This window comes from Dasypus novemcinctus, chromosome 21 (assembly GCF_030445035.2).
Source record: "Dasypus novemcinctus isolate mDasNov1 chromosome 21, mDasNov1.1.hap2, whole genome shotgun sequence".
In the NCBI taxonomy this organism is placed as follows: Eukaryota; Metazoa; Chordata; class Mammalia; order Cingulata; family Dasypodidae; genus Dasypus; species Dasypus novemcinctus.
Window position 1 is genome coordinate 83,248,630 of NC_080693.1, and position 11,757 is coordinate 83,260,386.

An 11,757-nucleotide genomic window follows, 5' to 3' on the forward strand; every position below is an offset into this window, starting at 1 on the left:
GGAACATTCTGGAATCAACTGACTGATGAGATCACTCAAATTCAGGAGGCTAACTCAGGTGCCAAGGGAAGCATTCCAGAAGTAATGGCTCACCGAGGACTCTACCTTCTTCTCTCTGAAGTCCCTCACAGCCAAACTAGGGCTTGGAAAGGCATGTTGACCTCAAGTGCTCTCCCTCAACTGGCCTGGAAAACCAGCCCCTCCCAGGGCAGAAAGGAACAGAGCCTACTTTTCAGTACGCAGATGGCCAGATGAAGACAGAATTTCCACTTTACTTAGACGCTTACACAAACAGGATTAGAAGTCTGTATACTCTGGGTAATTTGGAAGTGTCCCTGCCTAAAGACAGAGAAAATGTTTCGACTCTTAATTGTCCATGTGGTTGTAGATCCTACTTACCAATGATACTCAACAAGGATGTGTCGAATGCTTGTCCTGTTGGGGAAAAACAACATGGTAGAGAGAATAAAAACTTAAAATTACTATCCTCACTACATTCCAGGAGATAAAAGACAAGATTGAGAACTGTGGCAGAGAACGTGAATTGATGATGACGATGATGATGAAAAGACTAAGAAGGAGGAGGAGGAAGAAACAAATGGAAATCCCAGAAGTGAAAAACAAACAACTGAAACTAAGAACTCAACAGATGAGTATAGCATCAAAGTTAGTGAATGGGAATATAAATCAGAAGACAATATCCAGAAGGAAGCATTAGTGGTCAAAAGGATGGAAAATACAGAATAAAAGGATAACTCCATATGGAGGGGACAATTAAGTCCAACATATGTATATCTGGATCCCAGAATAAGAGGAGAGAGAGAATGCTGCCAAAACAATAACTGATGAAAATCACTAAGGACTGATTCAGGTAACTCAATGACTCTCAAGCAGGTTAAATAAAACCAAGTCCACACCCAGCATGGCACATTGTCATAAAACTGCTGAAAACTGAAGACAGAGAAAATTTTATAAAACAGAAAGAGGGGACGTTTTTTTCTTTCAAAGGATTAATAAAGCTTGTCAGTTGCTTTCTCAACAGAAACAATGCCAGCCAAAAGACAGTGGAATGGTATATTTAAAGGACTGAAAAAATAATAATTACCAATCTAAAGTTCTATTCCTAATGAAAGTGTGCTTCAGGAAAGAAGGTGAAATAAACACATTTTCCAACAATCACAGAACAGTCCTGAGAAAAGTCAAGGGGAGTCCCTGAGCTAAAGTTGTCCATTATAATGGCCTGCCTGTGCTCAGGCATGGACTGGGAGCAGCCTGTGAGAAGCAAGTTCTCAGTGCATCATTGTGGTAGACCTCAAAGGCAGCAGCTGGGATTTTCAGTCAACTGGACACTCCAGAGCAGGAGATCTGTCTGCTGCATTTTCATGACCACCCAGAAGGGTATACCATACTCATGGATGGCAAAACTCAATTATGTAAAGACATCAGTTTTCCCCTATCTGGGGTTTCAATGAAGTCTCAACCAAAATTCCAACAGACTTCTTAGAAATTGTCAGGCTGGTTCTCAAAGTTCTATGGGAGCCCAAAGGGCCAAGGGTAGGTAGCACAGATGATCTTGAAGAAGGTCCAGGTAGGGGGACTTGCTCCACTGAAGATCAAGATTTATTATAAAGTGACAACATTCATGTGTTGCACATGAGGTTAAAAAAAAAAGAGAGACAGAGACTAGTGGAGTAGAACAGAGAACCCAAAACATATCCAGACATGTATGGGCATTTGATTTTCCGGGAAGGATGGGCTTTCCAAAAAATGGTGTTGGGGTGATGAACTTGATTCCTTCCTCACATCATAAACAAAAATAAATTCAGGCGAGCTGTAGATCTAAAGGTGAAAGGTAAAATAAGAAAGCTTCTAGAAAATAGGATAGGATGGAGTATTCTATATTTTCATGACTTTAAGGGAGAGAAATCTTTTTTGAAAAAGATGGGAAAATACCAATCATAATGGAAAAGGCTGATGAACTCTACTACAGGAAAACTACCTGTTGTTCAACCACCACCACCACCACCAAAGGAGTGAAAAGACAAGTCAAAAACTGGAAAAAAATCATGGCAACACATAACCAACAAGTGCTCCCACACAGAATATAAAAAGAATTCCTATGAATGAGTAGGACATGATAAATAATCCAACCAGACAGTTTGGACAAGAGTCCTAAGCAAGCATTTCACAAGAGAAAATATCTAAGTGGCTGAAAATGATATGAAAAGATCCTCAAGCTCATTAGCAAACAGGGAACACGCTAATCTAAATCATTATTCACCATCTGAATGCCAAAAATTTAAAAGACTGATAATACCAAGTGCTGGAGAGTATGGTGTGGAATATGTCCCCTTCCCCAAAAGCTGTCCCTATCCTAATTCCTGGAGCCTGGGACTATGTCACCTGACATGGCAAAAGGGACTTTACAGATGGGATTACGGTAAGCACCTGAGATGGGAGAATATTATGGGTTGTCCAGATGGGACCAATGCCATGACAGGGGTCCCTGTATTGACAGAGGACGCAGGAGGAGTCAGGAGCTGTGAAGATGGGAGCAAGAGGTTTGAGTGACGTGCGGAAGGGGCTGCGAGCCCAGGGGTGCAGGCGGCCACCAGCAGCTGAAAGGGGCAAGGAAATGGACTTTCCCCTGGACCCCCCAGAAGGAACCAGCCCTGCCAGCTCCTTGGCTGAAGCCCAGAGAGACTGATTCTGGACTTCTGACTCCAGAACTATAATGTTTTAAGCCACTTAGTTGATCTGTCATGGCAGCCACAGGGATGCAGGCAGAGAAGGGGTGACACAAGGAATTGTTGCTGGGAGCATAGACTGGCCCAACCACCTACTAAATGCCGACCGCTGCACGTGTACGTCGCCTGGCGGTGCTTCTCCTAGGTACACACGTGTCAGGAGGGGAGGATCATACACTGAGGGAGCTGGATAAAAATGGCATAGCAGCGTTTTTCTTCTGAAAGCTCAAATCTGAAAGCAGCCCAACTGTCAGCCAGCAGTAGAGTGGAGTGACTGGTATCTTTGTATAGTGGACTACTATACAGCATTAAAAATGAACACCTCTCAACCACGCCCAAAACCGTGAATGAGTCTCAAAAAAATAATGTTAAGTGAAAGAAGCCCAATTATATACATATATACAATGACCATGGGACGCGGATGTGGCTCAACCGAAAGAGCATCCGCCTACCGTATAGGAGGTCCAGGGTTCAAACCCAGGGCCTACTGACCCATGTGGTGAGCTGGCCCATGTGTAGTGCTGCCACACGCAAGTAGTGCTGTGCCACACAGGGGTGTCCCCCGTGTAGGGGAGCCCCACGTGCAAAGAGTGCGTCCTGCAAGGAGAGCCACCCCGTGTGAAAAAAGCACAGCCTGCCCAGAAGTGGTGCCACACACTTGGAGAGTTGATGCAGCAAGATGATGCAAAAAAAAGAGACACAGATTCCCAGTGACACTGAGAATGCAAGTGGACACAGAAGAACACACAGAGAATGGACACAGAGAGCAGAAAACGGGGGGAAGGGGAGAGAAATAAATAAAATAAATCTTAAAAAAATAAAATAAAATAAAATGATCATGTGTGATAGATATTATCTGATGTTATACATGTGTGTATGTGAGAATGCAAACTGCATTAGTCCATTATGTAAAGTTCAATAACAGGCAAAAACAAAATACATATTTTTAGGAGCATTATTAAGAAAAGAAATGAAGCAGTTATGATAAAGTCAGAACAGTCACTTATCTTTTCAGGAAGGAAGAGTGAAGCGACTGGGCAGGGCATAAGGGGTACTTCTGGCCCTTCCCTACTTGCCTTGGGTGGTGGTTAAATGGGTGTTTCCTTCGTGATAAACCACTGGGCGCTACATTTCTGTTTTGTATACTTTTCTGTTTGCGTGTTAGATTTCACTGTAAGAAAGGGCTAAAAATTGTCTGAGGCAACTCTGGCAACATTATAGGAACTGACAGAGCTGGCAGTACTATTTTCTATGCTTTCCTGTATCCTTGAGAAAGTTCATAGCAATAAAAGGAAAAATCTTTTAAAAATTCAAGACAATATTAGCAAAATAGTAGAGTAAATGCAGTAGAGAAAAATCTAGATCAGAGCAGACTGTATTAACCAAAGGGCAAAAAGGGACCACAAAACAGCTGACCTAAGGGGAAGATAAAATAAGACGGTGGGAAAAAATCCAAGCCCAGCAGCAGTGACGACGTGAGCAGTGGAGCCGTTCTACAAGGAAGCAGGGACTCTCAGCTGGATCTAAAAACGGAATCCAGACCCACGATGTTTACGAGATGGACACAGGACTGAACGATAGAGAGGGGTTCAAAATAAAGGGGCAAAAAATATACACCAGAACAATGCTAACAAAAGAAAAGCTGGTAGGGCAAGTCATTACGGATTAAAATAGGGTTCTAAGCAAAGGAGACAAGGAGGGGCATGTCACATAGCTAAAACAAACTATTTGCCAAAAATCACAAAATTGAACTGAAAGAGAAGTCGAAAAACCCATGCTGCACACTTCTGTGAAGCTGACAGTACACCAAACATAAAAGAAACAGCGGGTACATGGGAACCTCTTAGGCTTTTTAATGTAACATTTTTTGAGATGTATATATCTTCAAAAAAATACAATTTACAAAAATGATGGGGGTGGGGGTGTGGGGAGTGGGTTATATGGGAACCTCTTATGTTTTTTTTTTTTAAAGATTTATTTATTTATTTAATTTCCCCCCTTCCCCCGGTTGTCTGTTCTTGGTGTCTATTTGCTGCGTCTTGTTTCTTTGTCCGCTTCTGTTGTCGTCAGCGGCACGGGAAGTGTGGGCGGCGCCATTCCTGGGCAGGCTGCTCTTTCTTTTCACGCTGGGCGGCTCTCCTCACGGGCGCACTCCTTGCGCGTGGGGCTCCCCCACGCAGGGGACACCCTTGCGTGGCACGGCACTCCTTGCGCGCATCAGCACTGCGCATGGCCAGCTCCACACGGGTCAAGGAGGCCCGGGGTTTGAACCGCGGACCTCCCATATGGTAGACGGACGCCCTAACCACTGGGCCAAAGTCCGTTTCCCTCTTATGTTTTTTAATGTAACGTTCTTTGTGATCTATTAACTTTAATAAAAAAGTAAAAATTAAAAAAAAGAAATAGAGACATAGAGAACTTTTGACAAGAAGATGTCACTGAACAACTGCACACTGCATTTCAAACACACATGAACTAAGCAATGGAAGCTGTCTCAGCAAATACTTGAACAAGTCTTATCTGCAGCCTGTAGACACAGGCCTAGGGACAAAGGGCAATAAAATTAGAAATCAACTGAAAAATAAGAGCTAAGACACCGAATACTTTTGAAACTATAAATGGGCTAAAGGGGAACTAAAAGTAGATATCATGAAGTATTTAGAATTTAATGAAAATGAAAGTGCTAATATCAAAACCTGCGGGATGCAGCGAAAGGGATTCTCACAGGGAGCTGCATCCCCTCAATTGCATTCATGTGAAAACAAGAAAGATTTAAAAATAACTGAACCAAACTTTCTACTTCTGAACCCACAAAAAGAACAACAAAACAAATCCAAAGGAAACAGGAGGAAAGAAAATACAAGCAGAAGTGAATGAAACAGTAAACAAACAAAAACTAAAATCACGAGCTTGTTTTTGAAAAGCCTTACAAATAGGCCTTTGGCGACAGGCACCAGAGAAAAGAAGACCCAAATAAACAAGACTGGAATTAAAAGAGGGCATAGCCAAGAGAGTAAAGAGTAAGATCATGAACAATTTGATACCCCAAATTTGAAAACCTTGACGAAACAGACACTTTTCTAGGAAAACAGTTATTACCAAAACTGGCCCAGGAAGAAAGAGAAAAATTTGACTATCCCAAAAGGCATCTAGAGGTTGAATATTTAAAAAAACAAACAAAATAAACCCCAAAAAACAAAAAACCCAACCCAACCCAACCAACAAAAGACAACTGAACTTGACTTGCTGAAAATGCAGGAGAGTATCTCCGTGACCTTGAAGTAGGGACAATCTTCATAAACAGGAGAAATCAGCAAAGTCATCAAGGACAATATTAGTACATTCGACCACACTGAAAACAAAAACACCTATAGCTACGAAAGACACCTTTGAAGAGTTAAAAGATACACAGCACACACATTTGCAACATATGTGTAAACTATTAGTATCCAGAACACGTGACCGACTCCTACACGTCAATTAAGAAAGGAGAAGTCAAAGGCTATGGGCCTCATGGGAGTGACACACACAATTTCAAATGGTGGTTCAACAAGAAAAGCTGTGCAACCTGAGATTCAAGCAACAGTGAGTCACCTTTATCCACCCACCAGGTGAGAAGAAATGTTCAAGTTTGATAATGCCCTTGTTTGGGAGGCTGTGGAGTAAGCCATGCTTACCTGTGCTGGCAATGACGTTGAGGGAGATACCCTATGGGCAGCAATTTGGTGGTGATTCTTAAACCTGAAAACACACATCTTCTATTACTAGCAACTCTACTTCTATATTTTGACCTTAAAAAGAAAAAATATATATGTGCCCAAGGAGGTATATACAAAGCCGTTCATTTTAGCATTTTAAAAAAGTAATAGCAAACAAACAGAAACATTTAAAATGTAGACTGTGGGTTCAAATCATGGTATTTTAAATACTAGTCAAAATGAATAAACTAGAGCTATATAAATCAACATGGCATGGTTTCAAAAATACAGGTGTGTGACAAAAGCAAGATGCAGAATCATTTGTATAATATGATATCATTTTTATAAAACACAAGCGATATTATCTAGTTCTAGGCAAACACATAAAGATGTAAAAAGTATTTTGAAGTATCTGGAAGGAAACAGACCAAACTGATAACATGGGGGGAATATTGGGGATCTCCAGAGGGGAGGAGGTGAGAAAACCAAACTTGAGAGGGGACCGTGGGTTAAAGGTAGCATTAGTTTCATTTACGATGCTTTAAGTTTTTAAAAGGAGAACATCTGTCCAATTAACAATTATAATACAAGGGTCAGCAGCTGGGGGGTGGGGCGAGGACTGCAGGCAGGGGTATTTCATTGTGACCAAGTGAGCTCACTCCACCATGGAGGGTGACAGGCGGGACAGGTGCAGGTGGGGAGGGAGGGCCAGGCTTGAGCAAGAGCCTGAGCAGAGCTGCAATTGCGTGTTAAGGTGAGTTGGGGACGTTGGAGCCCAGACATCCTACTCCATCGCTCATCTCTCACTCACCAAGACTTTCCTTTTTTAAAATTTTTTGTTTATTTCTCCCCACGCCCTCTCTGTTTGTACTTTCCGTATCTGTTCATCTTCCTTGTTTCTTTAGGAGGCACTGGGAACCAAACTCAGGACCTCTGATACGGGAAGGAGGCACCTAATTGCTTGAGCCACCTCTGTTCCCTGCTTTGTTGTATCTTTCATTATGTTTTTCTTCTTGTGTCTCTTGTTGCGTCAGCTTGCCATGCCTGCCCGTTGCACCAGCTCGCTGTCTTCTTTAGGAGGCACTGGGAACCGAACCAGGGATCTCTCGTATGGTAGGCAGGAGCTCAATCATCTGAGCCACATCCGCTTCCCAACCAAGTCCTTCCGGAGCATCTAGGAATACCATATACGGAAGCAGTAATAGTTTGAAATGTTTTTTTCTTTTTTTGCCTTTGTGCCCAGGTGGGCTCTTAGAAGGTTCCTGAGGACCCCCGTGGAAGCCCGGCAGGCATGTTTTTAAATGCTCCACCCCCAGACGGCTCTTAAGGCTGGGCTGGGGCAAACTGGGCAGACCCTCGGGATACCTGCATGGCCCCAGGCGGCTTCGGGGGACCGGGCCTCGGCACCAGGGCAGGGCGCTTGGGGCGTCCCTGACAGGGGCCCCCTGGAGGCCTCATCTCCCTGGAGTCACCCGGGCTCTTCTTGCCGCCTGCCTGGGGCCACTCTGCACCAACTCGGGTCACCCCAGCCTCTCCCACCCCCGAGCTGAGGGAGCAGCAGCGGTGGGGGTGGGTGCCGTGCTGAGCGAGTGCCTTCCAGGCGCTCCTCCTACTCACCCTGTTGGAAAGGTGTGCACACGCCCACTTTACAGGTGAGAACACTGAGGCTTAAAGAGGCAGAGACGAGGCTTCTAGCCCTTCAGTTTCTAGGGCGTATCTCCTGTCGTGCAAAATCTCTGCAGACCTCTCCGTGGAATTCATAACTATATCAAACTGCTACAATGGGGATTACATTTAGCATCCTAATGCGATGACAATCTAGTTTGTATTGATACCAACTTAATTTCAATAGCCCACATACGCCCTGCTCCTATATCCCACTGTTCTCCTTCCACTTTGTTATTCTTGCCACCAATTACATCTTATACATTGTGTTCCCAATGACATAGTTTATGATTTTTTCTGTTCTGTTTTAAAGATTTATTTTTATTTATTTCTCTCCCCTCCCCCCCGCCCTGCCCCAGTTGTCTGCTGTCTGTGTCCATTCGCTGTGTGTTCTTCTGGGTCTGCTTCTATTCTTGTCAGTGGCACTGGGAATCTGTGGCTCTTTTTGTTGTGTCATCTTACTACGTCAGCTCTCCGTGTGTGCGACGCCATTCCTGGGCAGGCTGCACTTTGTTTCACACTAGGCGGCTCTCCTTACGGGGCGCACTCCTTGCGCATGGGGCTCCCTTACGCAGGGACACCCCTGTATGGCATGGCACTCCTTGTGCACATCAACACTGTGTGTGGGCCAGTTCACCACATGGGTCAGGAGGCCCTGGGTTTGAACCCTGGACCTCCCATGTGGTAGGTGGATGCTCTATCCATTGAGCCAAGTCCGCTTTCCTGATTGTTTTTTGTTTTTTTGTTTTTTAATTAGAGTTAATAGATCACAAGGAATTTTACATTAAAAAACATAAAAAAACAAAAAACCTAAGAGGTTCCCATATAACCCACTCCCCACCTCCCACCATATCATTTTTGAAAATCGTATTTTTTTGAAGATATATACATCACACAGATACATCACACAAAAAATGTTACACTAAAAAATATGAGATTCTTGTATACCCCCCACCCCCCACCCCACTCCTCCCATACCAACAACCTCCCCCATCATTGCGGCACACTCATCGACTTGGTGAACACATTTTGGGGCACTGCTACACTATACAGATAATAGTTTACCCTGTAGTTCACACTCTCCCCCAGTACATTCAGTGGGTTATGGCAGGATATATAAAGTCCATTGACCCTGCAATATCATTAAGGACAATTCAAAATCCCCGAAATGCCCCCACATGGCATCTCTTCTACCCTCTCCCTGCCCTCAGCAACTACTGTGGCCACTTTCTCCACCTCGATGCTAAAATTTCTTCTATTACTTGTCACAATAGTTTTACAGTAGAATATCAATAAGTCCACACTAGTCCATACTTTATTCCTCCATTCTGTGGACCCTGGGATGGTGATGTCCTCTCCACCTCTAGATCAAGAGGGGGCTTAGATTCCACATGGATGATGGATGCAATTCCTCTGCTTACAGTTGTAGGCACTCTTGATTCCCTGGTGTGGTGGTTGACCATCCTCACCTCCCTGTTAGCTGACCTGGGTAAGACCAATGAACCAGAGAGTAGGAGTCGCCACTCTGCTGAGGCTCAGGGCCCGGCTGGCACATGGGCAGTCCAGAGATTCAAGTCTCCTGAGTATACACCATCCCTAGTGCCAACCACAGGTTCCGTAAAAGTGACAGAAGAAGCGTGTGTAGAAAAGTCACATCTGTGTCCATCTCCGTCACACTCAGGAGCACAAATTCCAAAGTAGGGCCCTCTGACATGGCACAGAACTCCAAATCCATCTGCCATGACCATATACCCTGTGGATCTCCGTAGCTTTCAGGAGAACCAGTACCTAAGGTTGTATATACTTTGGCTTTTTCTGGGGACCTGCTGAGGTGTGCGTAAGTGCGAATCCTCTGATGACCTCCGACTCTTTTTGGAAGACTCTTAGCCATATCAACTCATTTGTCTTTGCCATTTCCCCCTTTTACTCAAGGTCAAAGAGCAGTTTTTAACACTTGATCCAACATGTAGGCTGAGGTATTCTGCTGGTCTGAATTGACACTTTTATTTGAGGTCTCTTTCTAGTTGCTTCTCCAGTTAGTGATTGGTAGTAATCCCTTGGCACCAGGGAGGCTCATCCCCAAGAGTCATGTCCCATGTTGGGGAGATGGTAATGCCTTTACATGCTGAGTTTGGCTTAGAGAGTGGCCACATTTGAGCAACATGGGAGCTCTCAGGAGGTAACTCTTGGGCTCCCTACAGCTCTAGACCTAGTTTATATTTCAGGCACACAGGCTCCTAAGCATAGTCATCAGTATCAGGGGCTCATTATTGGACCATCCTTCCTTGTTGATCTTTGCTGTTGCACTTGGGCCTGATTTTTTTTTTTATGTGTTTGTAATTTAAAAGATGGAAGAAGTAAAAAGTGGTGTTACATGTGTGGAGCTGGTCCATGCGCAGTGCTGATGCGCACAAAGAGTGCCGTGCCACACAGGGGTGTCCCCCGTGTAGGGGAGCCCCACACGCCAGGAGTGTGCCCCATAAGGAGAGCATGAAAGAAAGTTCAGCCTGCCCAGGAATGGTGCCGCACACATGGAGAGCTGACACAGCAAGATGATGCAATAAAAAGAAACAGATTCCCATGCCGCTGACAACAGAAGAGGACAAAGAATAACTCTCAGCAAATAGACACAGAGAACAGACAAATGGGCTGGGGGGGGGGGGGGGGGAATACATAAATAAATAAATAAATCTTTTAAAAAAAAAAGAAAATAAAAGTGCTGTTACAAATAAAAATGCAATGCCGGCATTTATATTACCCATATAGTTGCCTATATTTATTTCTTTGTATGGCCTCCTTATTGATTATAAACTTCCCGATGCCAAAGCCTCATAAAGAGTCCCGGGAGGCTGGCTTCACAGACTCTGAGTCCCTGGGAATCACAGCCTCCTGCTGCCTCGTGACTTGTCCTCCCTGGCTGATGGGCCAGTCATGGCCATACCCAACAATCTTAGTCATATTCCCACCCCCAGCGTTTATTGCAGCTTGGGGCCTCATAAAGTCCAAAGTCTGCAACTCTAATAAGCAGGCCCCAGATTGGCTCCGGCAGCAGCTGCAGGTCCACTAGCTGGAAATTCCCAGCTGCGCGAAAGGGTGCTGGCGACTGGGAGAAGGTGAGCCTGGGATTGGCTGGGCCCTGGCCCCAGGGGGCCGGCCTTACGCAGCCACACCCCAAGCCCTTCTTCTCCAGCTTCCCGCTTGTCCTCAGCTGAGTCCTCGTGTGGTCACGATTATTGTGATCTCCCGTGCCCAAGCAGCTGGGCAGGTGCCACCCTCGGAGGTACGGGCAGGCCCTGAATGCTCGGGGGCAGGTTTTGGGGTGTAGGAAACAACTGTGTTTGAATGGAAAATTATGCACCGGTTATCTGATCCTAGCCCTTCGTTTTTTTTTTGTTTTGTTTTTTTGAGGTATCAGGGTAGGGATTGAACCTGGAAACTCACGTGTGGGAGGCTGGTACTCAACCACAAGCCACATCAGCTCCCCTGAGTTGACGCCATCGTCTGTTTGCTTGTTGTCTGCTCGTTGCTTGTTTGTTTTCTTTAGGAGGCACTGGGAATGAACCTGGTACCTCCCATGTGGGAGCTCCACGTGGGCTCTGCTTGAGCCACCCCCGCTCCCCTTCCTTGTCTTCTTTACAACTCCCTGC